The following is a 26,741-nucleotide window of genomic DNA, read 5'->3' on the forward strand; positions in this document are numbered from 1 at the left end:
ATGCTTTCAGAAGTCTTTTACCAAAGTGTAACATACACCTAACCATGTTTAGATACTCTGTGCTTTTCCACTATGGTAATTCATCACAATGTATTAATATATATCACCTTTTCATACTATTAGGACTCCATACTGTGACTAATCTTATTCATTTTTACACTCCCTGAAGGAGTCATTACATTGTACTCTGCAAAAGAGCCTTTTATAAATGTCTCCACAGGGCAGATTGACACAATATACTCTAATGGCTACTTGGAAGTTTTCATAGTGTGTCCTGGGGATGATCTATTTAATAGCTTATTTATGCTATGGACTGAGCTCACAAAATCTATTGTGGCAAGAATTCGTGAAGTGGCATTTCAAGGGTATATCTGAGCTAAATTTCTGTCTTGGCAATTGACAAAACTGTGCTTGGAGAGAAAGGTGAAAAGAGGAACTTCTGCATTCTTCATTTATCTGTCTTGGACAGCAATAAGCATGAGAGATAAATCACCATGTGTGCTTTTCAGAATCCCCTGAGATCTGCTGTTACAGCCCACCCAAACATCTTTCTTAATTCTCTGCATATGAACAGCATGAGTGGGGAGTCTGCTGAGGGAGACATTTGGTTGGAATATCTCCCTCCTGTAGACCTTCTGGGAGGGTTCTGTAAATGTGTGTGTTTCAGGATAGCTATGAGGCTACATTAATTTGTACCAGCCTACATGCTGGCAGAAAAGTTATGTGAGTTTAATAAAAGCTATCAAGCTCTGGAAAATCATAGCTGTTTCCTAGTTTTATGTTCCTTGCAGATTACTCTAGCTAATTCAGTGCATTGCATTTTTCTTCAAAGACTGGTCTGCAAAGTAGTAGTGTTAGCACTTTCTATCTTATTGTAGATCTAGTATATAGGATGACTATTCTATTTATACAAGCTTCTTAGCATGATCTTCTCCAACCTGAATCAAGTAAAAAACAAATATGCAAGGCTCACAGAGTGAAAGAAATTGTAAAACCTCTTACAGACTTCCATGGTGTGATAATTGTACTTCATTAGTATGAGTTCCCTCTACTAATTTCTCAACTTGTTTTTATGTTTATCCAAAAATCCAGGACTCATCTATGTAAATTTGAGTAGGTATCTAAACCACTTCAAAATTGCATCTTATTTTGATTCTGTTGATATAGCACATGACCTTGCTAAAGCTGTTGCTGGCAGAGCACGTCTACTTCTAATATTTAGAAAATACAATTATTTCTCTCTGAACATGGTAGCCAAAGCAGTGCATCAAATCATGAAGTTTTAGAAAAGACACCAGGTGAATTTAGAAACTACCATACTTTAGGATATTCTTAAGAGAGAATCTGTAATCACTGAATATTATGGAACTTCTGGGGCCATAAAATAGCTTATCGTGTTTACCTATATAATCATCTTTGTGAATTCTCTCCAACTCTATGTAATATGGTAAATCACAGCCTTGCAATGATGATGGCTGCTTCCAGAATGAAAAGACTGTACAAATGTTAAGAAAGAGAAAAAAGGTTTTAAAATGTATTCCTTGATCTAGTTCTCCATCACTAAATTAAGCTGCACTGACTTGCTAGGAAAATGTGTTCCATTTATCTGCTCATAGAAATCACTCATTTCAATGCTATGTTTTTGTTTATTTTATATTATAGGGGAAGCAAAAAAGTATTTAAATAAACAATGTAGACAATATTTCATCTGCTAAAAAATCAAACCCTCGGGCCGCAGGACATATTAGAGAGGAATATTACTGTTACTCCAAGAGGTGAAACTCAATCTGATTATTTTAGCAATGGATATGAGAATAAATTAAGAATACTGATTAAACTGTGTTGCATCAACTGGTAGAATCAAAGTGTATCAAGACAAGTAAATGCCTATCTTCTGAATGTCTTTGCCCTAGTTACTGTGATTTTGAATAATCCACCATGCTGCAATTACAACTTTATTATAGTCCTTGAAATGGGGCTTTTTGTTGCAAACTTTACATAAAGAGATACCATTTGATACAAGATAAGACATTTATTTGAAGGAAGGTCAGAGTCAGATAATTGTCTCATTTTGTATAACTCATATTTCTACAACTCTTTTTCATTGCAAAAGTTAAGAAATTGAGTATAGGCCAAGTGTGAATTCCTGGCAACTGTACCCAACAAGATCTTTGGTCTCAGCGACCAAAGTCGATGGTCTTTCATTGACCATCTTCTTTCTTCATCATTTTGCCACAATGAAAATGTACTCAGCACCAGGTACGTCTGTCAGGAGATTACCTGTCTTACTTACTTTCACTGGCATAATGGATAGAAGTCCATTTTACCTGCTCAGCTATGTGAGTATCAGTATCTAGAAGCAAATGTGTGAAGCAGCTTCTGTTAATTCAGGTACAGTGAAGATCAGAAACAAAACATTCACACAGCATCCTTAATTTTTTCATCTACTGTCTTCATATAAAGTAATGACATGAAAACTAGGAGAAGAGAGTTTCAAAATGGTGGATGAAAGAATGGAGTAACTTATCTTCTGAATGGCATGACCTGAAAATTGTATTCCTGCTGAAGTTTGAATGTAGACTGAAATACTGGATTCTTTTTTAGGTTTTAAAGCTTTGTTGGACAGGTTAATTTTTGTTTGGCTGTTGTTTGATGTATACATATAAACTATTCCTATGGGAAGTTAGCAGAGGAATAGAACAAAAAAATTATGAACCTTCAGATCTGAATCTCAAAGAAGTATGGCCTACTACAAATCTAATCAGTATCTAAATAATCTGTGTCAGGAGTTCTACAAGCTTCTAATGCACTGACCTTGTATTGATGTCAGTGGAACTACAATGTACTAAGCATTCCAAGCATGTGATCTGTATCCATAAAAGTTTTACTGAGCATTACTTTATCTCAACAGTTTCTATGGAAAATCTGAACTCAGGAGTACTTATATATTTTGGAGAAAAGCATAGATTTTAAACTTATTTGCCATGAAAAAAAAAAAAAAAGGGAGGGAAGAAAAACAAAGTAGTTGATGCAAAAACACTGGCCCACTATTTACTTCCAAAAATATTGTTTTAGTTTACTTAAGATGAGCTTTCAAGTGTGGATTTGCATCTCTCTGACTCGGTTACCCTTCAATGTAACAGGAATTTTTTAAAAAGAGTGGTTACATCTTAGATTTATCATGTCATCTTTAGCAGGATTTTTTGGCTTCAGTAAATGATCTCATTTTATTTCTGTTCTCTAAGTGTCTGGAACAGCAGTTTAACCTGAGTGAGAAATGAAGAAATTGCTCTGTTTTAGAGAACAATTTTTTTTTAATGGTTCTGTTATTTCTGCCCCATTTAAAGTTCAATATAGCTGTTGAATTAATTTGATTTTTCATCTGAAGGCAAGTAGAAGGCTTGTACTTGGACAACCATTTATCCTTCAGTAATTGTTATTTGAAAATGCTGATTGTATGGAAATATGTGCTGAAAACAGAGAGGGAAAAGGTCCTCTTTATACTTCTTATGTATTTAATGGAGTAATAAATAAATAAATCTAATAGCTATAAAACATGTCACATTTCAAACCTCTCTCTCTTTAGAGAGCATTTAGTCCAACCACTCGGCTCAAAGCAGGCTCATCCACAGCGGGTTGCTCAGCACTATCAATGTGAGAGCTGAATATCTCCAAGGACTGAGATTCCATAAGATCTCTAGGCAATCTGTTTTGGTGTAAGGCAATGTTTTACTGTTTACATAGTTAAAAATTTGTTCTGTTCTTTTTTTTTTCTTTTTTTCTTTTTTTTTTTTTAAATGAAATTCCCTGTATTTCACAATATGCCCACTGCCTCTTGCATTTGTTGAAGTGTTACTGATAGTGTTGTACTGTTTAGGTCAGAGATGATTAAATCACTGGGCTGATCTTCTTATGATGAGTTTTCTGACCTATTTTTTTACTGGTGTTCAACTTATGGTTTACTAGAATGTTTCTTTCAGAAAAGCAGGTAGCTCAAGTTTCATCTCACATAGTTGTCTTCCTCATAGAGTTGTGGTCCACATAAGATATTAAATACCACCAGTGAAGACAGTGGCCCTCTAGAGGCATTAATCCCACCTAGATCTAAATAACTACACGGAGGTGATAGTCTCTCTCCATGACTTTATAAAAGCTGAGTGTAAATATGATCATTTGGTATGATCACGAAGATGTTTAGAAGCCAGAAAATAAATGGAATTAATCTAATCAACTTAGTTTGAAACAATGAAAATTGAGAATACATCTCTTCTCTTAAACATTTGTTTCAGTGGTTTATCAGCATTACAGCAGAAAACGAGCACCTGCATTTTCTCTTTAGAATCTGAAGCCAACTTCTGTTTGAGATAATTTCTCCTGCTAGATTAAAAGCCCTTCTTGTATTCTGAGTTTCCTCTTTATGAGGATATTCATCCACGGTAATCATGCTGGCTCTTGATCTTCACTTTGAAATCATGTTTTTTAATTGCATGAAAATTCATGTCTTTGGGGGCAAAAAAGGGATGTGGGAATCGATACCAGAATGTTACTCTTCCAGTCTCATGCTGCCAAGTCAGGAAAATCTCCCAGTGACATCAATGAGATGAAAATTTTATCATTATTGTTCAGCTCTGTCCCTGAACAAGTTTGTCTGTCATAAAGCATTAAAGTAAATTTGGGGTTCTATGAATAAAATATGGTCTCTTCTCTGTTCCTTTTTAGTGATATTATTCTGAATCTAGAACTTTTCAAAACTTAACGCCGATAATAGTAATCATAATTTCTCGTTGCCTAGAAACCTCTAATATTAACATCTGTCTGTTAATGAATCATTTAGCTGAATCACAAACTTAGTAGACAAGATGTGAATCCTTTTGTAGTCTGGTTGCTTAATTAAACTAATTTCACAAAACGAAAGCAGAAAATATACTGTTAGTAGAGTGAATCAGCTGACCAGTACATGCCTGACTCAGAGCGCGTGCAGCAGAAGGAATCATCTGTTATTTTTTCCAGTATTTAAGACATCAGAGCCAGGCTTAACCACTTCAAAGTTATCACATCCTTTTCTTTATAAATAGTATGCTTAGTATAATTTCTTTGATCAATGTAAAGGTTGCTAAAGGTTGGGTTTGTGTTGTTCTTAATATCTTTTTGGTAAAAACAAGAGTAGAATATTCTTCCTTGGTTCTAGCAGAAGGACTCCCAGAGACGGACTTCACAAAATACAATACCATAATGTGAACAGTGAAATCAGTAGAATGAGCAGGTCTGGAAAATAGTAAAAACAGTTTGTGATCCTGTATTCTTGGATGGCAGGAATATGGTGCCTGCAGGATGCCTGTTTCACTGTTTGATAATGGACTCACAATGTGGGAGCCGACTGGCTGAAACCATAATTTAGCCCCTAGGTACGCGTTTGTGAAGTTGGGAGGACAAGCTTTAAAGCCACACTGGGGCTGAATTACTATTGCAGTAATAGATACTTTACTTGTGCTGGCATCATTCACACAAGCACCATGTTTGATTTACATGTTGCTTCTTGGTCTACATTCAGCTGAGTTGTTGCATGGCCGTGTTTGTTGTTTACATATGTGCCATTTTAATACATCATCTTTCAGATAATCTCTCTGTATACCAGCACAGTGTAACATATGTAATTGTAATCTCACTTACACAACTTCTATACTGATTTAGTTCTGTAGGATAAGCTGATGTAAAATAGAATTTACTTGAATATGTGAAGTAAGCTATTTCAAAGAAATATACATTACTTGCCTACTCACCACTATATTTTCCTGGAAGAATTGCAGTGGATCTCATAGAATCAGTAGTAAATTAGAACAATTTCATTAAAATCTTTAGAACAAATAAATTTAGTATGAGTAAAGTCCATGGTAAGAAACATATCTCTGAAATGTGGTCTCATTCATTCCTTTTCTTGTTTAAAATAAAATCAAGGAAACACTTGATTGACTTCTTAAGTCAGGACAGGAGTTTGAAGCCTGATCAATTTCAGTTAATTGCTTAATATAGTGTACAAGTAGAATATCAAACCTTTTTTTCAAGATTTCACATCTTTTATGAATAAGGAATAAAATATTTTGCCAGTTTCTGCTTGAATCATTGTGGCCATTTCTGTGAAATATGCATTGTTAGCAAACAGAGGTGAGCCAGGTGAATGTTTGTATCAGTGTCATCCCACATAGTATGTAACAGTGAGTTGTTCTTGAGGGATTCGGACATGTTTTAGGAGACCTAACTGGGAAAGATAATAAGTGGTAATAAAACAGAAGGAATCTTTGTGATCTCAAGATTAATGGATAAAAATGTTTGTGCTGAGGGTTCTTTTTATCAGCAAACTGCAGTTTCCACCTATTTGCATTTTAATGGTTACCCTAGTTCTGAAGTTAAAATTACAGACTTTTCCCAGCTGCTCTTTAAATGCTACATTATAATTTTGAGGAAGCATCATACGTAATTATATTTAATAGACAGAGAATTGATTGAAACACTTAACAAAAACAAAAAGCCCAGACCTAATTTTGTAAACATGTTATTGTACAGTAACCCCCAATGAGTTTGTTCTTAAATCTCCTAATTAATTTTTAATTAAAAAGCTCAAAGATGATACTATACTTCTTGTTGTAAATAGCTGCCTTATGTAAGCATAAATGACTTAGCTGCTCAAATACCTTCCATTTAAATCCGTGCTAATGAGAACTCCTGAACACAATTTTTTAGGTTTTCAGCACTAAAATAGTGTAAATATCACATGGGAATCTGTTCTCCTTTGTTCCTCCTCTCTTTTCCAGTCCCAGGGAGAGGTTTGTACAGAACATGATAAGTTTGCACATGACAAGCTGTCCGAGTTTCCACTTAAGCACATCAGTTCTCTCACCACTGCTATTACCAAACTACACATAGCATTAACAAGCAAATGACAGTGATGAAACTTACTCCTATTTATGTGAGAGCAACTGGGCACCTTCTCAGTAGCTTTTACACTAATTTGTTATTAAATTGCTGACCACTCCTCTTATTAAGAAAGTGCTAACCCACTGAAGCAGAACACAGACTAGCCAAATTGTCAACCTCGTGGATAGAAAGGATGCAGCATGCCATGGTTTTAGTTCACCTGATCTTTAAAACCGGTCAGAGGATCTGAGCGAGTAGCTGAACCAGTGTGTTGCTGTGGGGATGGGCTGATGTTACAAACAGAGGATTATTAATAGCGTAAAAAAAGCAAGTGCTCAGAGAAACATCTTTAATAGCAGGGGAAAAAACACTTGAGACAAAATCTCATTTGCTGTGTTTTTCTTACATTTTTACCAAGAAGGGAAGGGGGTGTAACTGCAGTGATTTCCATGGTTTAATTATCTGTCTTGTATATGATTATTAGCACTCCACACAGAAGCAGCAGAATTTAGAAGGCTGGAAGTTGTACGCTCAGTTTTGCAAAACTGCAGTTTTCATTTTAAAGCATGCAAACTTTTGTTGTTAGGAAAAAAGGATTAAAAATACTGATTTCCTCTTCGATTGAACTCCCAACAATTTGTCCTTGATAAGAATTATTCTTATCAAGTTCTTAGTATTTTAGAAATAGAATCTGTCATGAAATAATAATTTGAACTCTTTTTGTTTAAAACCAGATTCGGAATAAATCACAGTATGTATCTTCAAAAACAGCCATAGCTATCCACTTATTTTAATTGGCAAATGCCAGATGTGGGTTTGCAATTGGCCACGGGACAATGTTTATTGTAATGAATCTAAACTTCAAAAAATGCTATGGCTCAAATTTTAATTTTTATTGTTTATTTGTAAGTCTTTTTTTTTTTTTTTTTTGGAGTGTCCAGTTTGGGGTAAGAGAGAACTCTCAGACATGCATTCTTAAAGTGGAATATCCCATGCAGTCCATTTTCCTGCAGGATTTACCACTGCAGTTTTTCATACTGTGCAGGAATAGTTGGATCATCATATGGAAGCACAGAAGGAGGTGAAAAAAAAGGAGCGTGTTGCATCTGCAAGACAAATGATATTAGGGAGGCTCCAGTCAGCAAAATCACTTTATAGAGGTTTACAGTGTGAACACCCAACAGATTTTTCACTTTCTTGTCGTATCTAGAGAGAGAAGTTCTTTTTTTCTGAGCAGAGTACTATCACTGATGCAATAATCAGTATATACAGTGACATTTGTCTGAGACATCTGAAATGCCTGATGAAACTTTCTTGTGTGACTACTTTGTGGGTACTGGGGGCTGTTGGTCACTCTTGTTTCTCTAATCAAATTGCAAGTCCACTTTTGTAATGAGGTTCTATGAGCCATATATTGTCATTTTGTGAGATAATGCTCTATTTGTGACTCGCTAGTTTCCAAAAAAGACGCATTTAGAACATTTTTCTGCTGAAATTAAAATTCCTCTGAGGTTGAATGGAGTAGTTCCAAAAACAGCCAAATCTTTTTTCAGTTCCTGGAATGCCCCAACCACCCTATTGTATTTCAGTCTTTAAGCCACGATACTATACTTCATAGTGTTACATAAATATTTCTAACTGCTAATGGCATGCTTTTGCAACCTTGTGTGCTTTTGTCATTTCCTTTTTCTTGTTAAAATCTGTAATAGCTACGGATTTACAAAGCAGATGAGTCTGCACTGTAAATGCTATCCAAATTACCTGTGTTTCAGTTGCCCACAGGAGATGATTGTCTTGAAGAGAACTTGATTATGAGGTCATATAACTCATTGCACACCAGAATAAATTTTGTTCGTTCTCTTTAGATTTTGCTACTGTAGTTACAAATAAATCAGTGCTAGCAAACTGTGTGCTGTAGCTTGGGTGTATTGTAGGCCTTTCTGAAATGAAAGTGGGTTGCATAAAGAAAGTCAGATGTTTTTATTCTGAGCTTTTACAGTTCTGAAGATTTGTACAAGGTCTGCTCCAAAAGTAATGCCTTCTATTTTATGATGTCAGAGGTAGATGTTAGTGGTATGGCAGTAGAAGTTGAACCTTCCTATCAGTATTCTTTTCCATTTTGTTGCTGTGTGGCAGGTGGCAGAAGGGCAGTTTAACAGAGTGGTGCCTGGCAGTGTGTATGGGAGTGTGTATGAAGCAAGGTGGTAAATGAACTCCATGCAGAAAAAACTGCACACATTGGCAATTGTTGACGCTTGCTGTGCATTTATGGAGACTAAATAGTGGATGTTAGCACAGCGAGGTGGTGGATGGTGCGTTTCAGTAATGGCGACAGCTACATGGAAGACAAGCCATGTTCCAGATAGCCATGCACAGCTGTCATATCAGGAAATGAAGAGTGTCTTGATCAGCTCATCCACATGACTCAAATAGTGGTGTTGACTATGTTGAAAGATATTGTTTTGTATCTGAGAGTTTGGTCTATGAAACAGTGTTACTGTGCTCTTTGTATCTGTTGTGGTTTCCATGGAAATAAATAGGAGGCATTGCTTTCTGAGAGCCACATGTGATTCCTTTCCCTAAAAGACTTCAGACGAAATGATTTTTGGTCTGCAGAGATGGAGAAGTGGAACAGGGAGGGCTCTCATAGATGTCATGCTTTGTGCTTTCCAACAGCTATGAGAACACTGCTTCCCTCAATGTCAGGATTTTAAGCTCCTCCTGGTCCTGCTTCTTTCAGTTAAAGACACATCTGAAAAAAAGATTTGCATGGTAGTTTTTGCTTTCTTTTGTCTGTTTCTTTTGTAGTTCTCCTATTTCTAAAAAGACATCTCTGTCATTACTGATCAGTGCACAGACCCTTGTGCCTACTACACCAAGCTTTGGATCGTCTTCCAAAGCTTGTGTTGGCCAGCTGAGAGTGAAGGCTTGTGTATGTATGCTTTAGATGTTTGTTTCTGTTCACAGATAAGACATTTAAGTGTCTAAAGCAAGGCTGGTTTCAGTTGCCCAACTTGTAACAATGCCTTTTGCTGATCTGTGTAAAAGTCCACCTCCACTCTTTCCATCACAGAGTCCAGAAGATATGGTGAAAAACATAGTAAAGCAGCAGCCAAAATACTTGAAGTGCTCTGTATTCACTCTTCTTTGCCAGTGCTTAGGCACTCCCACAAGAACACCAGCTGTGCAACTCGTCCACCCATCTGATAGCACTTCAAATCTGCTTAGCTTCAGAAATTACTTGCCTGTGTAATCTAATTTTACCCAATGTTCTATTTAGAAATAAGTCCATTTACCACTCACAGATTGTTAGTTTCCTGACTTAATAGTGAAATGTTGAAGGAAAAAAACAGTGTTTCTCCTTCATAACTCATGCTTTCATCCCACTTGTTCATACTCCAGTAATTGAAATTACAGTCTTATAATTGTGCAGACATTCATGATTTTGCAAATGAAGGATTATTAATAGCATAAAAACAAGAAGGACCTCTTCTCAAAAAGTTACTCCAGAAAAAAAAAAAAAAAAAAAAAAAAAAAAAAAAAAACAGAAAAATATCCTTGATTATTTCTTCTTCTTCTTCTTCTTTTTTTTTTTTTTTTTTTTTTTTTTTTTTTGGTGCTTTCTTCACATTTTAATTAGACAAAAAATAGTAGACAAGATTTTCTTTCATCAGCATGAATATTACTGAATCATAGCGGAAAAGGATCTTATATTATGAGTCATGAACTTAGATTTAGCAAATTCTATTGACTTTAAGATTTAAGAAAAAAATCTTTTTGAGTAAAGAAATTCAAATAAGATCTGAGTCTTTATTGATTTATTTGTACTCATAAGTAAAATATGTGTACTTTAATTTTTTAGGAAATATTTTTTATTTAAATGCAGGTATTTCTATATAGAGATGCTTTTATTGTTAATTTTCCAGGCCTAGCAGTCCCATGTACTTTGTGGCTGACAGCAACTTTTGGTCTTTTTAGCAGTTCTACTTGTTGCATCTATGTCCAGAGCCTGAACCACTATTTAGGAGAAAGTGAATATAGAACAATAAAAGAGCCAGGAGACTGGATTCACCAGTCTGGTTTTAGTGGGAAGGAAAAAAAAAAAAAAAAAAAAAAAAAAAAGTATTTTTAACACATTGTGTAACTGCACAGTGGAATTCATTGTGCTAAAATGTCAAAGAAGCCAAAGTGTAAGTGGGTTCTAAAAAGGGATGTAATGAAGTAATGGGAGGAACATGAATTGTATGGATGCACCTTGGGGCTCATCAAGTCCTGATAATGCCAAGTGACACAATTAAAAGATCATACAAGGAATCGACCACGTTCCATATTCCTTACATTTCTTATATCCTTTTCCTGATTTAATCTGTTGAGTACAGCAAGAAACGGATTTTGCACCTAAGCAAGTAATTCTGTTCTTGTGAATGCAATTTTACTTTTCCATTGTACTTGAGGTGGTTTTATCTGCATTTTGTAAGTGTATATTTAGCAAAGGCTTTTAAAAATCGGCTATGCTATAGGCATCTCATTGCTAAGCAACAATGTATTCTTCTCTCCCACATGCCTTCTTGCTATTCTGTGAAAATTAAGTCTAACAAATTGGTAAAGAGTAGGGTGCTCTCCTCTTGATAGAGTAATCATAGGGAGGCTTAGCACTGAGCAGTTCTGGTCAGTTATTTCTGAGACATACTACAGCTGCCATCCATCCGGTTGCTAACTAAAGCAGCAGTGGCCTGCAGCCTTCAGTGCATTCCCTTAAACTTTTCTTGCAATCTCTGCTTAGACATAAATTCTTCCACACAGTTAAAATCATTATTTCAGTTTAGGAAAGCTGTAATAGTTTTTTGTAAGACTCCCGTCGCGAACAACAAATAAATAAAGCAAAATAATTACTGGCTGGTGACCACTTCTTTCTCAGAACTTGGAGTGCAAATTGCTTCTTCTCACATTCTGTCTCTTAGCCTAAGACATATGTAGCTACTGGAATTTTCAGTGGTATTGTGTTAAGAGCATCCTTAATTTCTCCTTTACAATAAAGATGTGTAAATGCTGTTCATTTCTGTACACGTATCTTAACTACACTGCAGGCTTGTCTCCATTCCTTTGTGAATTCTACTTCCATGTAGGAGAAAGTTGCTGTGAAATGAGCTTGGGTGTGAACTTGAACAAAATCCTTCATATTAAGCTTTCATCTGCGTGTTCTTATTCCCTCTCATAAGAGGAAATCTCTTCAGATTGATCAGCATTGTGTGCAGTGGCTGTCCCAAACATGTCCCTATTTTTATGATCTCAGTATGCAATGCAACAAAGCACTTAAAAGATTCTGGTACTCCAAAAGATGGCAGCAGAACTATTCTGTATTAGAAACTATGTTTTGTGTACCTACATACTTTGCTAGCTAGAAGTTCCAGTGTTAATAATGTTAGCACTGTAATAATAATCTTCAAAAAATGTGATGTAGAAATCAGTGGTAAAACATAGCAATCTTTCCAAATGCTGGCTTTATGATCAGACCCATAACCTACCAACCACTTGCTTAAGGGAAAAAAAGATTACAAACACCATGCTGGACTCCCATGTACTTTTTTTCATGGATGAGCAGGCAAGAGCAGTGAGCAGTTCAACAGTAGAGAGTCACAGCTCCACCTGATGTGCCAGGTAACAACTGAGCAAGGAATGGAAGTAGGCTGCAGAATTAAAGGTAAATAATTCCTTACTCCCTGAAGCAAACAAGAAGCAGCAGTCACAATATTGATATGTTATTCAGAATTTATGCCTCTTTTAATTCCAGTGCAACAACGTAAGGCACCTTAATCAGTGCAAATAGTTAATAATCTATTTAATGTACTGCAAAGTAAAAATAATGTGTCAGTGAGGATACAGTCCATTTACCCATAATTCTTCTGTTCACACTCTTCTCATTTATTTTTAATGATCACTTTATGTTTTTCCCTTATTTCTTCTTCCTGTGTTATTATATACACAAGGGGGAAGAACGAACAAAGTTAAATTGTTTCTTGGGTTTTGCTGAGCTGCCTGGTGGGTAGATAAAAATAGCAAGTGCCAGTGGCAAAGTCTCCCGAAAAGTGCTAGCACATTGTGAAAGTGCTAACACATCGTGCTATTGAATCAGCACTGAGAAATCAGATTTTTCTCACAACACTTTCTTTAAACTTAAGGTGACCTTTAGGAATGTATTTGCATTGATGTAGAGAACCATATAGCTTTGCCGTATGAAAGCATATGTGCTGTCATCCTGAAAAGAGTTCAGCTATGGGTCCTGGAAGTTTTATTCTTTTTGTCCCAGGATTCATGGGACGTTATTGATTCTGGTACAAGAACAGATCAGCCACAAACACAGGGAAATGAAAGAGATTGTCTTTGGGAAGGTATGATTCTGCACTAATTCGTAGTTCAGTATTGTAGAAAGTTCCTATTTATGAAAAGCTCCATTGTATGGTTTCTGAAAACCACTTTCATACACTCAGTAATTCTCCTTGCTTTTCTGAAATTCCATGGAGCCTGAGGTTATCAACAGCACAGACACTGATACAATTTTAAAGCAGGGTTTGGGGAAGCAGAGCTATCTTGGAAATGGCTGCTGTCTTGCATATTGATTATATAGAAAAAGTTTTACCTTACAGTGTCAAATTCTTAAACTCTTACTTGTGGATCAAATTAAAAGAGATTGAGTGCTGCTGTGCCATCTATTGATTTGGAAGGAAGCAAGAATTGCAGGAATTGCTCAGAACTTCTTACAGTCAGGCTCGAATTGATCAAAGTTCTTATGAGGTAAAACTTATGAATTGTAACATGGCTTAATTTTTTTACACAAAAACATTAATCGAAGGCTTAAAGAACTCAGTGAAAATATTATCACATGCTGCCATGGACTTTGAATTATGGTTTCTATTAGAAACTAAACTCAGAAGATGTCATTACCTGTTTGGACAGACTGAACAAATATTTAGGCTCTTTAAACTAAAAATTAGACTCTCAAGTCAAACACAGTAATGAAGAATGAAACATTAGCAGCAAGATGAGGGAGGCTATGGATAGGCAGTGACTTTGAAAACAGTCATTCTTAAGCAACTGCTTACATGTGGAGTTTAAAGAAGGCAGAAGAAACCTGAAAAAGTGAATTTTTGAATGCACCGTGACCTGCTAGGATGTCTTTGTAGGCTGAGGGCAGAAGGAATATGGTTTTCAGAAGGCAAAGCTGTGTTTTCAGCACAGCAGGTAGTGCTTCTTTCCCTGTTACCCAAGATCTCCATTGTGATATGCTTGTGCTTACAGTATGCAGTAAGGGGCACAATAACATCAAAGCTTAGCAGACAGCTGTGGTGATCCAGGGGAAGAAATACTGTGCAATAGTCCTTTACACAGATATATATATATGTATTTTAAATATATTTTTGTTCAATATGCATAGCAGAACTGGCCCTGAAAATTCACTGCAGAACTGTAAATGTAGCAGTTACTGATACTATCTCAGTCATCGGTTAACTGTAACAGAAGTCTAAAGCAGATGGCATCAACATTTCATCTAATTTATGACCAGGAGTCACAGTATTTTGTATTTATATTTGGAATTCAATAATATCAATACTGACTGAGAAGAAATACTGATGTCAACATAAGAGCAATTCTCCTTGTCGAAGAGTTATTTTTGCAATGATCAAGGCATCTTGGCTTCCTGATGAATAGCATTTTCTACTATCTTTCTTGTTTGTATTTTAATTCAAACATTAGAAAAAGAATATATTGCAAACACATTAGTAAGTACTATTTTTCAATAACTTGAGTTTATTCAGGAAACAACAGAGATATTTAGCAATCACTGAACATTTACATTTACAAAGCGAAGGAATGATTATAAATAACTGTGAAAAGGATTACTGAAGGCAGAAGAGGTATGAGTTATAAATTATATGATGATCAGAGCATTCAATGAATAATTCATTATCCCTGCCTTTACCAAGAGCTAAACTTATGAGCAGTGGCCACTGTAATTGTGGACACCAGGTGTCATGTCATTAAGCTCTTAATTTGCTTATGCAATGTCATGCCACATTATATCACATCAACGCTCTGTGCAGCCTGGCATAATAGGGATTTTTAAGTATTGAAATGTGACACAGCGCAGCAGGGATACAAATCAGAACCAGCAGCACTTTAGATAGATCAGATGCTTTGAAAAGTGTATACAGGCTAGCAGTGTGGATGTCCACCTGCAATCAACCCATTAAAATGGAAGTGGAATAGAGAGAGAATTGTCTGTTAGTCATGTCCATTAAACTCAGGTACTCTGACATATCCCTAATTAAAGACACTATGACTTGAGTTCCTACTGACAAAGCACTAGATCTACACAACACACTCTCAAGAGTGCTTGAAGAAGTAACGCAGAGATGTGAGGCACTAGTTGGATAATTTCATGGATGATTTCTAATTAGCTTATGCTTGAGAGGTTAACTCACAGGTCTGATGGGAAACTAGCCAAAGAATAATGGAGTCCCCAACTCTGTATGACCTTATCTGGATGTCATGTTCCTGAAGAAGTGCAGTCTGAAGAAGGAAGGGTATGTGTGTCTGCTCTCCTGGATTGATCAGGAGCTGCCTTTCCTGACACAGCAGCTTTGTTTGGTAACTAGATGCCGTTCAAGAATACAAATAAGTCAAAACAAAGCTCTAATTTGTTTCTTAGTAGGAAAGGTAAAGAAGATTTCAGGATGTTATTTTGTTTTATTATATCACAATCTTAACAAATCCATTATCATAAATATTAGACTTTATGACAAGGGTTCTGCAATAAGTATACATACCGAGGCATAAGTAAGGAGCTGAGTTTTGCTTATGTGGGTGTATATAATCAGCGAGAGCTGGAATGATATTGTCACTGATGTAGTTGCCTCTAATTTAGTTCAGGCATTCCAGTAACAGACCAGACATCATGTGTAAATCCTGGAACACACTGAAGACAGACATTCATGATTCATGCTTCTGGTGTAGCTTTTTTATTTCTCAGTATACTGAAGAAACAATGCATCTTATGCAGAAATCTTTCAGATTAAGGTGAAAAAATAACAGCCTTGGAAAATTGCAAAAGTTGTGAGAAAAGTTTATTCATGTTAAGTTTATTGTCCTGGGGGAAAGGAGATTTTATTAAAGATTTAAATTTAATAAAGTAATAACTCGAGGAAGAAATAAAAATCTTGATAAAGTTGATCCAAAAGAGCTTGACAATAAGAGGACTTAATCTGAAGGCTTATGAAATGAAGAGTCAAATACAAACCATACAGAGCAGGTTCATGTAGCAAGTAATGAGCATGCACCCTTGCGTAACAATATGAGAATATATTCAAGAAGCATCAAGATACAGATGAAAGAATTAGATGAGATTCTTGACACCAGAGATTAAGGGTTGTGGCAGGAAAATAAGAAAAGGATGTGAATCGGTGAATATATAATGTCTCTTGAGCTGATGGCTTTCTCATTCTTAAGATTTTATTTGTTTTTTAGTACTTTCTTTCTTGGAAGTAAAATACTGCTGTGATTATTGACCAGTCTTGAACTACGGTCTCTTAGGCTGTCTGTCAGTCCATTTCTTTCTCTGTTCGGGGAGTGAGCTCACTATGCTGCATGACAGCAGACTTGCAAGATTTCATCTTTACCATGTAGGTAACAACATAACAACCAAGTCAGAGCACGCTGAACCTAATTTTCAGAGCTGCTCATTGCCCCCAGATCTTGCAGGAGCTGAGTTTCAGAGCTTCCCCTGGAAAGAAAGGGGTCCACAATCAGAGATCAGACTTAAAGAGATCACTCTGAAAATGGCTATTATGCTGCATATTGACTGAGCATCTTTCCGTTTCCCTCTTTGCATTTCTCATTACATTCTTTACATGTGCCATGAGAGATCTAAAATGACTCTGTGGCAAGGATAAGCCTGCATTTTTTTCTCTGCATGTGTCTTGAAAAGTTTACAGAAAATGCTTGACCTTGAAGTATAAAAATACAGAGGGAGTGGATGAACATGGTTCCCTTTGATTTAGATTACATTAAAAGTTTCAAAGCTTTCTGACCCTTCTGATTTTTTCCTGTGGCTCTCCCAGATGGGAAGCACTGGTCTGCATGAGCCACCTGAGACATGCACACTGCTAAACCAAACTACTTTGTAGGCGGAAGAAAGCACATTTGGAGCAGTTTGAATTGGGCATGGTTTTATTTCCGAGCGTTGAGTGAGGGCAAGAGTTAATTAAAGCTAGCCTTTCAGTGGAAATTCTTTTAGTGCATTTATGGTATCTGTGGAGATAGAGATTGATGAGGACACAAATAGACTGATTTTTCTGCAAGTTATTAGCATTCCAGTCCTTGCTACATCTCCACTGATCCTGCTCAGCAGAGACCACTCTTGAGCGATGTCACTGAATATTTTTCTGCACAATCAAATCAATAGGTAAATAGTACATCACTGCAGTTACTGCTCTGGTTAGCCCACACCACTACTTGAGGCAGTAAAAAAACAGATGTTTCTTTCCTTTAGTGGTGAATCCTTACTGCCAACCTGTCAGTAGCTGTGAAGCAATATTTATAGCTGTCTTTAGGGAGCTCTATCCCATTGTGCAGTTAATTATGATAAATGGTTATATTTGTAAAAGAGCTTTAAACTGCTTTGTAGTGGCGCGATGCTGGGCTGTGAAAGAGATCCTTACTTAAAGTGGCCGAACCAGCAAATATCTGCTGCAAAATGACAGGAGAAATATTAAGACACAGCTCTACTCTGAACGACAAAGGTGTGACTATAGCACATTCTAAAATATACTTGTGTAATGACAACAGTGACAACAGTGACAATGCAGATAGAGATTTCATTGCATCAACACCACCGCTAACTGTGCAGAACAGCCTCTGGCTGCCTCAACAATGCAGGCAGAATTGGATTAGGACTACCCACAGGAGCTAAGGCCCTGGCATGGTCCCCACATGGCATATGAGACCCCACAGGCTTTCTCCTGATGGGAGGATGTGACAGTCAAAGCAAAGACCCATAGAAGACTGTACTGGTTGACTGTATAGAAATGGGAAGTTTGTTTGACTGTTCACTGAAGATGCTCATGCCCTTCCTGTTGACAGCTGTTTCCCCCATAGCTAGTCCCTTTCTCAAAAGCCATGTTAGTTTGCATTATTTCCTGGAAATATGAAGCAGATATAGGTAGCAGAGTCAGAGGGGTTGTGCTGCTTCTTAGCATCTGACTCTTGAGCTAAGGCTAGGAATATAGTGTGCACAGTCCAAGCTGAATTTGTATCTCTGTTTTGCCATGAATGCACTGTCATTACTTGACATCTGCACGAATACTGAACTTATGTACTGGCTGTGGACCCTAATGCAGAACCAGAGTTAACAAACATGGACCCATGGCAGGATGCAGGCATTAAAAGCTGCCACAGCATCCTCTGAAAATCAACGTGAATCATTCTGTTGACTTCAGCAGAATTTAAAGTGTTCTGAGATTCAGCAGAAGCAAACAAACAGATAATTTATGGACGGTCTAGATTAGGGAACTTGCTGAGCCCTTTCAGTGGAGGAGATTCATTAGCATTTATACAGTAAGAGTTGAAAAGCCCCAGTACTGCCTCTGTTGGCCCACATCAGTGTCTTTCATCGTGACACTGCAGAAAGGAGGATTTGACAGGCCATCTAAATTAAGGCTGCGTGAGCAAAAATATTCTTTATCTTGGGGAAAGGAAGAAATTATATTAATATATAATGCCCTACATTTAACATTCCCTCAGTACCCTCCCACTTCCCAGCTACTGTGCTTGGAGATGTGATCATATATTAAACACTGTGAATTCAAAATCTTTCTGTTTCTGACAGTTGGTCTAGAGCTATTCTATAGAATGTGTTCAGCTTTTATATTCATCTCAAAGCTGAAATTTATTGGAATGATATATTGGTTGGTATGTCTGAGAATATCTGAAAACACTGCACTTCTACTCTTTTTTGCGTTTCATATATCCATCAGCAGAGCACACACGCAGAAATACACGCTTTCTTTTGTGGTCAATAATGAACTAATCAGAGCATAATTAGAGCAGCTATTGCTTTTCACTGCAAAATATCCTAACATCTCAAACGTGTCTCAGACTCTCTCGTAAAAAATGAACAGATACTTTGGCCTGTGCTTACTAGTAGTTTTCCCTAAGCTTTAATTAGAGCTTCCAGTCCTGGGGTCTGATCATTCTCACTAGCTCAGAATTTCAGAAATGAGAAAGCTGAGCAGTGGACAAAGGAAATTATTTTCCTGGTCAGCTACTAAATCAGTGGCCATAGACATAGACAGAGCTCTGAACCCTACACCCAATTTCTTGGCTTTTCAGTTACAGTTAATCAAATATTAAGAAACTATAAAGCTGCGAAGGAATAAATTTTATCATGAATATCTTAATTGTATTTTCCAAATTCTGTTTACTTTTAAAATACTGGTACGAGTCAGCATGGACCAAAATTGATTTTGTAAAGCAGAGTAATTATAGATTAAAAAGTCCATTTTATGAAGACAGATGAGGGGAGAATAAACGATGAAAATAAAGGTCTTTTTCATAAAGCTGTCAAAGTTTCTGAGGATATCTGCGTGAGGTGGATTGGATTGAAGAATATGTTACTGAGGTCTGCTCAGGGAAGTATTTTTAATAAAATCAACAGCAACAGCAAGAACACATTCAGAGGACATGTCTCTTCAGATTAAAGTCCCGGTATAGTTCATGAAATGAAACAAGTTAGTGCACATTCAGGGGTGGACTAATCCAGGGCATTTTTTCAAAAGGCGACTGTTTTCATGGCAGAAGTGATACAGAAGAAAAACATGCTGATATGGTCAAATTTAAAATTGAGGGATTTTTCTTGTTGTTTGTTTAAAGTATAAATCCAAGTCAAAAGAGATAAGGTAAAGAAAGATTTTATTTATTTTTAGCTGCATGGAGCCCGAAAGAGCTTTTTAGGGCTCTCTGCACATGGCTTAAGAGAAGAAATTAATCTTATGTAGCAATGAAGATTTAGAGTGTTGGAAATTCCATGTAGAGTCCAGATTTTATTTCCTGTTGAGAGAGAAACATAGGTAGCTATAACGAAATAAACACTGAAGTTGTGCTGTGGATGCAGTTTGTTTCCATTCAAATAAAAGCTGTACCAGTGATGGCATAAAGGTGTAATTTGGGGTGAATATGGAAAGATCCAGTTGAGCAATCCAGCACTGTGAACAATCTCCTATCAAAATGACTTCATGTGCAAGAGTGTTCCAGCCCTGTAAATGCTTAGGACAGATGGAAGAATTTGCTTAAATAACTACCTGAATACATGGTGTCTGGCCACTTGGAATCATTCTTCATGGAGAAAAAGTGTTTTTTAAAAGCTCAGCTAACAGTGGCTTGGCTAAAAAATATAAGTTTCTTCAGTAATACTTCCATTTTATATATTAATCTTTGGAATTGGGTTTAACAAAAGGTTAAGATAGTTCTCTTTTATTAAACAGTGTACTAATGCACTTTTCTAAAGACTTATGCTGAACTAAAACTGTTAACATGAAGTTTGTGTGATTAATGCCATTGAATTGTAAGAAATTCTGGTTTAATACTTATATTTGATTAAGGCCTTGAGCAAACTATATGTCTTAACTAAACATAAGCATTTCCCTGTCTTTTTACATATCATTTGAACCAAGGAAAATGAAAATATAATTGCAAATCTCTCTTTTTAATAAAAATATAAATTAATTCTACAATTAGTAGACAATATGAACGTATTACCTACTTAATAGCAGTATTTATCACTCATTCATCTTTTTTTATATTCTTAAATAGTGTCACAGTATTTCTATGAGTTGGATTTTACTCTAACTGGTTCATGGAGGCATGCACACAACTTGGCATGGACAGGAAAATGACAGGCAAGGGAGAAGTTTTTCCCTTTGGCCTAAATGGCACTATTTCTCTCAAATCAAAAATTATTTTCTTCACTACCTTTTTAGCTTCAAAATACCATTTCACACCAACTATATATCCTCTAATCACATGCAGAATCTGTTGAGATATTGGTGCTGAATCAGCATATTGAACCCTTTCATTGGAAAAAAAAATAGTACTCTTATTTCTGAATACATCAAAAGTCTCCATGAAGTTGTGAGATCTGCCTTTAATACAATTTTTAGATTTATACCCAAGACTTCACTATCAGGAATGCAATTGCACTTACATGTTAGTATGTAGATCCCTCAGAAACACCTGTGGAACATAAATTACAGATTCGCTTAATTAAAATGATTGTCACACTGCTGCAGACATTGAGCAAAGGTTAACACACAATAAAATTGCCAGCTGGAACAATGATTTATGGAACTACAAACACACACAGCTTTGCAAAGATCTTTTTTTAAATGTAGAGCTATGGGTTCTTTTTGACTTGTATTCACTTTTTACATATTTACCAGATCCCGGATTGCCCATGATATTTTCTGCATTCAAGTGTGGGACAAATTTAAACCTATTTCCTTATGTATCTCAGCACTTCTGTTGCTATTCTGTATATGAACAGCTGCGTGCTTCATGGAATGTTTAGTCTCTTTCCTCCTAAGAGCTATGAAAGTTCTGTTAAAGCCATATAAACCTATAGGTTGCCATGATGAGGCTTCACAGAAATTAGCATTATTGTAATCCTTTCAGACTGCTGAGAATAAGAAATAATGCAAAGAACTCAGCTTTCTGCATCATATGGGATTCTTTCTGTCCCGTTTTTAATTCATTTTCTCATATTTGTTGAAGATGCTTTTAAACTAGCATGAGTTACACTCAGCTCAGCTTCTACTGGGAAAGTAGCTGGAGCAAAGGGCAAGCCTTTGGAGATTTATATTGTGCTGAAGCCTCCTTTGTAGATCCCTAATTCCCTTTACTCTTATGCAGTAGTGAAATCTAGTTGCAGATTATAATATTTAAATATGAATGTCCTTTTCCTTTCCATCTTCTTCCAGAGGGATGGATCACATGCTGGGAGCCTCTACAAAAAAAAAAGGTAGTGCAAGGATGTTTTATGTCAGTTGGTGCCTCATTCTTTTCTCACTGCAAACAGTGCACATTTTCCTCTTGTGATAGCTTCTCTTCAAGCTTGTTGCAAGTTGTTTCTCTGAGTCTTACAAAAAGACAGTTCAGAAGTTTAAATAGTCAGAAACATTTATGACATTTTGAAACATCAGTGCTCTAATTACACGAAGGAACATGAAACGAATTTGACAAATTAATTGTGTACAGGAATGCACCTCAACTGACATCCTGAGATGGACTTCCATTGGAATGGTAGAAACTGATACGCTTTGTGCTTCACAGCATTTGAAGACATTATACATAAATATATGTATGTGCTCATATATATATATATATATATATATATACATATATTTAATTGCCTTTGTGAATAAGAATAATTTTTTAGTAAACATTTATATTTCTAGATATGATATCTATGGACAGGCAGGGCATGTATATATGTGTGTAACTCCTCACAATCTCCATTCCTTTTCTTTAAAATCAATAAGACACATCTTTTTAAAAATAATATCTCTATTCATATTCAGTGTAATTCTGGAGCTCTTTCATCAGACTGAATGGATGTATGTGTGTGTGCCTGCACACATACATATATATACATATATCAAAATTACTTTTTTAGATATTAGGGAAATAAACACTAACTGGGACCACGTGTTAATCTCCTCTTTTGGTATGCATTGACTATTTCTTCCTTTATTATCCTCAGCTTAAAGAATAAATAAGACTCGTTCTATATCTTGCAGTAAATAAGCACAAAAGGAGTCAGAAAATAATAACAGAGATAAATAGCTTTGCAATAAAGTTTCAACTCCAGTAATTTCCCATTTATATTTTCTCACTGAATCACACAGTCTCAAGCAATGCATTTTTTTACATCTGGGCTGCATCATACAGAGTAATTTTATATCTAATACTTCCTAGTGTGCCCAAAATATAACATCACATGCTCAGTGCATGACAAGGTAGTCAGTGAATTATACAGAGCCTTCAAATGATAGCACTGTGAATATAATTTCATAGGCTTTCTAAGGCAGTCAATCTTACCATATTATGTGGAATGAATCGTTACTCAGTGGTTTTTTTTTTATTCTTCAGGAAAGATTCAGAGGCTGTTACTTAATGCTACTTACTGTAGAAGACTGCCTGCTGAATATGTTTTTCCTGCGTGAAACCACAGGTATGTTCTGTGTGTTTTAAAGCCTTAGATCTTGGTTAGCATAACATTTTGCCAAAGTGGCTTAACTCAGGCTGTAGGAACCATTAACATGTGAAGAGAAGTGAAAATTTTAGACAAAAGGAGGTGAAACCAGTAAAGAGCACAAGAATAAGTTTTGTACATAAAAATTTTGTCACTATTTTATTTAAGTGTAAGTTATCTTTCCTCCATCTCACACATCCTCCCACCCACATTTAAAATATGATTTGAAATGACAACTGAACTATGTCTTCTGGGAGCAAACGAATGGAGCTGAACATCCTTTTTTTTTTTTTCCATATGAGTATCTGGGGTGTATCTCAATGCTGTTCTTAAAGCAACCCAAAAGAGAAATACTATACAGGCGGAGGAGACACAGTTCATCTTAGGTTTCTCCCAGCTCTTACTTGGAATGTGGTCAAATCTGCTGAATAACCAGTACAGAGTACCTGCATATTTTTGACACAGCCATGAAGACATCTGGGATACAGCAGCCCCATACATTCTTGGCCGTAATTTGTAAATATCCTAAGCAATATTTTATCTTTGTTAGCTACTGCCTGTGTTTAGCTGAAAGATCGACACAGGGAACAAAGCCCTGGTTTCAGATAAAGCACTGATACAAAAGAACAGAGGAGTGAGAGCAGAGCTCAAAGCTTACACTTCCATCACAACTTAGGAATTTTGCCCTTCACAGAAGAATATACTATCTCAAAACCTCTGAAGAAAGTATGTTTAAAGACTTGTCTGTTTCTATCAAAAACTATCACTTCCCTTCTCAGGAGTTTCTTGTTCTTCTGAAGAACTACGTGCAAAATATTTCTCTTTCATCACTCAGGCACATTAGAAAACTTGTTCTTAAAGTCAGAGAGTCAATTTTCTTCTCTGAGGGCCATTAAGCTTAGTGTAACAGCAACATTTGGTGAACCCAGACTTTTCACATCTCTTATTAACACCTTGGGCTGAAAAACAAATCACTTCATAATTTGTAGTCTGTGAGAGGTGTTGGGCTGATAGCTGAGAGCATTTGCAACTGAAGTCTAATACCCTTTGCCAATAATACTTCAACATGGACTTGAAGGGCTCTTCATTTGTGCTAATAGCTTTTGATACTTCCTCAGATCTTGGCTATTTCATGGGGAGACCAGGGAGGACCTGCAGCTGTGGCACCTCTTTTCTCACACTGCCACCAATTTTGTGTGTCCTGGCTAATTTGGGCTTGGAAATTATAGAGGCAGGGCTGAAGTTGGATCATGAAAAGTTGATACCAAACATGATTATGAGTTACAGGTTCATGTATTATCCCAGCTATTTCCTTACAGCAGCAAGACCTCATTTGCATATTTTATATGTTCAAAAATGTCCTTCAACTTTTTAGATAATGTGGGAAAGAAAATCTCTGGGGAAGGATCTCTTAACTTGGAAAAGCATGTGAACAGCTTCCAGCCTCTTCCTTTTCCTGTGGGTGGGGTATAGAGAGATCCTACAGAGATAGGGCTGCTTAATTGCATTTTTTGGTAGATATTCTAAATGGTTATACCTAGGCTCCGAAAAACAGATTCAGTTCCTGTGGATAACTGAATACGTTGCTTTCTGTTCTCTTAATTATTAGTCTTGTTTAGAGATCTAGTTGTATTGCATCCATGAGATGCACATAGTAAGACAAATATCAATCCAACTTTGGCTTTTACTTGCTGTCATTTTATTCTTTCTTTAGAGATGAATGCAGATCTCTGCCAGATTTTAAATACACAATTAATTACTGAGCGCTGCCCATAGCCAGTGAATTCCACAAATTCTATTCATTGTAAAGGATGCAGGGAAAGCAGGAAAGTATTTTTCTTTTTGCAGTTTACTGTCACTTCTGGAGTCAACTTGTGGCAGCAGATGTTAATTCTTTGTTCAGAAGAAGGCTTTAGCACTGTTAAACAGCAAAGTTAGCAACAGTTGTCATAGTTCAGTGCAATCAAAGCTTTTCCAGAGACTTTCGTATTCCTGCTCTATTATATGGTGGGAAATTTGGTTCTGTAAATTGAAAAACTATTGAATCAGCACAAAAGACACAAAGCTATCTCTGACACTGGCAGCTAAGTGAAATGTGTAAGGAATCCAACAAACAGAAATAAAATTCTCTCTCTCTCTCTATATATATACATACATATACATAAAGTCATTTGTAGATCTCACTTTAGACAAAATCAGGACATACTTCAGTTGATTGTTTGCTGCAATACTTATATGCAGTAGTGTCTTTCAGAAATGTTTCTCCAATGTTGTTTTTTTTTTTTTAATTCCATTTAGAGTTCCTTCTCACCTACTTCCAAATGTTAACTTTCCAACTCACTGCTTAACACTGTTCAATCACCAAGTATTTCCTATTCACTGCCAGAAGAGTGAACATTTCAACATGAAGACATTACTTTCATCTCTGATATTCTTTCTTGTCACTTTCCAAAATTGGAATATAGCCCAGTGGTTTCAAATCTTCCAATATATACGTTGCTTCATTGAACTGGCCACTGTTGACATGTAATTTCAGACATATGCTGCTGTTTCCCAGCCTCCCAAGAAATAATCTGTTTCTCAGGAGTGGGCCACATCTCCATTAGCCTCTCCATTCAGAAGAGTAGTGTAATTTTTAGATGAATTTCTCCATTGTCCCTACTTTCCACGTGCTGGCTCAGTTGCAGAATGGTTTTGATAAGCCCAAACTAGCTTCTTTCCTGAGAAAAATAAATTGTAAGCTCTGCTGCTGAAGCATACTGCATGCCACTCAACCATTAACAGGGACGCTAACTCCAAACCAGCTCTTGTTCCTTCAGACAGCTTCAGTCTACGTGCATGACAGAAGGTTTCAGTTTAAGGGATCATACTAAATCCAGTCTAGAGTAAAACTCCAAACTACAGATTGCTTCAGCAAATGAACCTCAGCACTGACAGCTTCATTCTGCTGGTGCTTTCCTTTTGCATCCAATTACTTGCTGTGTAGGCAAAGGTCTTGTAAGCAAATATATTTTAGTGGTAGTAGATTGGAAAGAATGGGGAATTAGTGCATGAAACTCAGATAAACGACTTAGTCTTCACAGCTTAGCAAATGAAAAAATGTGATCCTGCCTTGTGTGCAATGCACTCCAATGTTTCCAGAAGGGTGAATGGGAAACAAGTGGCTATGTCTTTTTCAGTAGAGGGGCAAATCTTAGTCACCACAGTCCATTTTCATTTACATAATTTCACATAACAAGATGTGTGATGGTTTAAAATTGAACTGTACCATTCTTTCTGTATTTTCAATTATCTGATTTATGATGTTTACTGATAAATGTAAATTTTCTTGGGAAAAAATGACATAAAGCTCAGTAGACCTATGTTTAAGACAGCTTATTAAATAGCACATATTTGTGACTGATATTCTGCTTCTCAAATAAGCGTATTATTTTCCAGTACTTAAATATACCACGTTTTGCTTTTAAAGTGCACTGTGTGCAAGAGGCTTCTGTTTGTGAAGCGAAGAATTGATAGACCAGATTATTGT

General features: G+C 36.3%; 1 long non-coding RNA gene across 1 annotated transcript in view; it reads left to right on the plus strand.

Annotated features, from left to right (window-relative positions):
* LOC128080810 (uncharacterized) overlaps positions 1-26,741 on the plus strand; it is a 123,962-nt gene that overhangs the window by 47,726 nt on the left and 49,495 nt on the right. The window contains exon 2 of the long non-coding RNA XR_008206896.1: positions 23,110-23,191. This is a non-coding gene — a long non-coding RNA (uncharacterized LOC128080810). The remainder of the gene's footprint in view (positions 1-23,109; positions 23,192-26,741) is intronic.

The sequence above is a fragment of the Tympanuchus pallidicinctus genome, unplaced genomic scaffold (genome assembly GCF_026119805.1).
Source record: "Tympanuchus pallidicinctus isolate F22 unplaced genomic scaffold, pur_lepc_1.0 scaffold20, whole genome shotgun sequence".
Classification (NCBI taxonomy): Eukaryota; Metazoa; Chordata; class Aves; order Galliformes; family Phasianidae; genus Tympanuchus; species Tympanuchus pallidicinctus.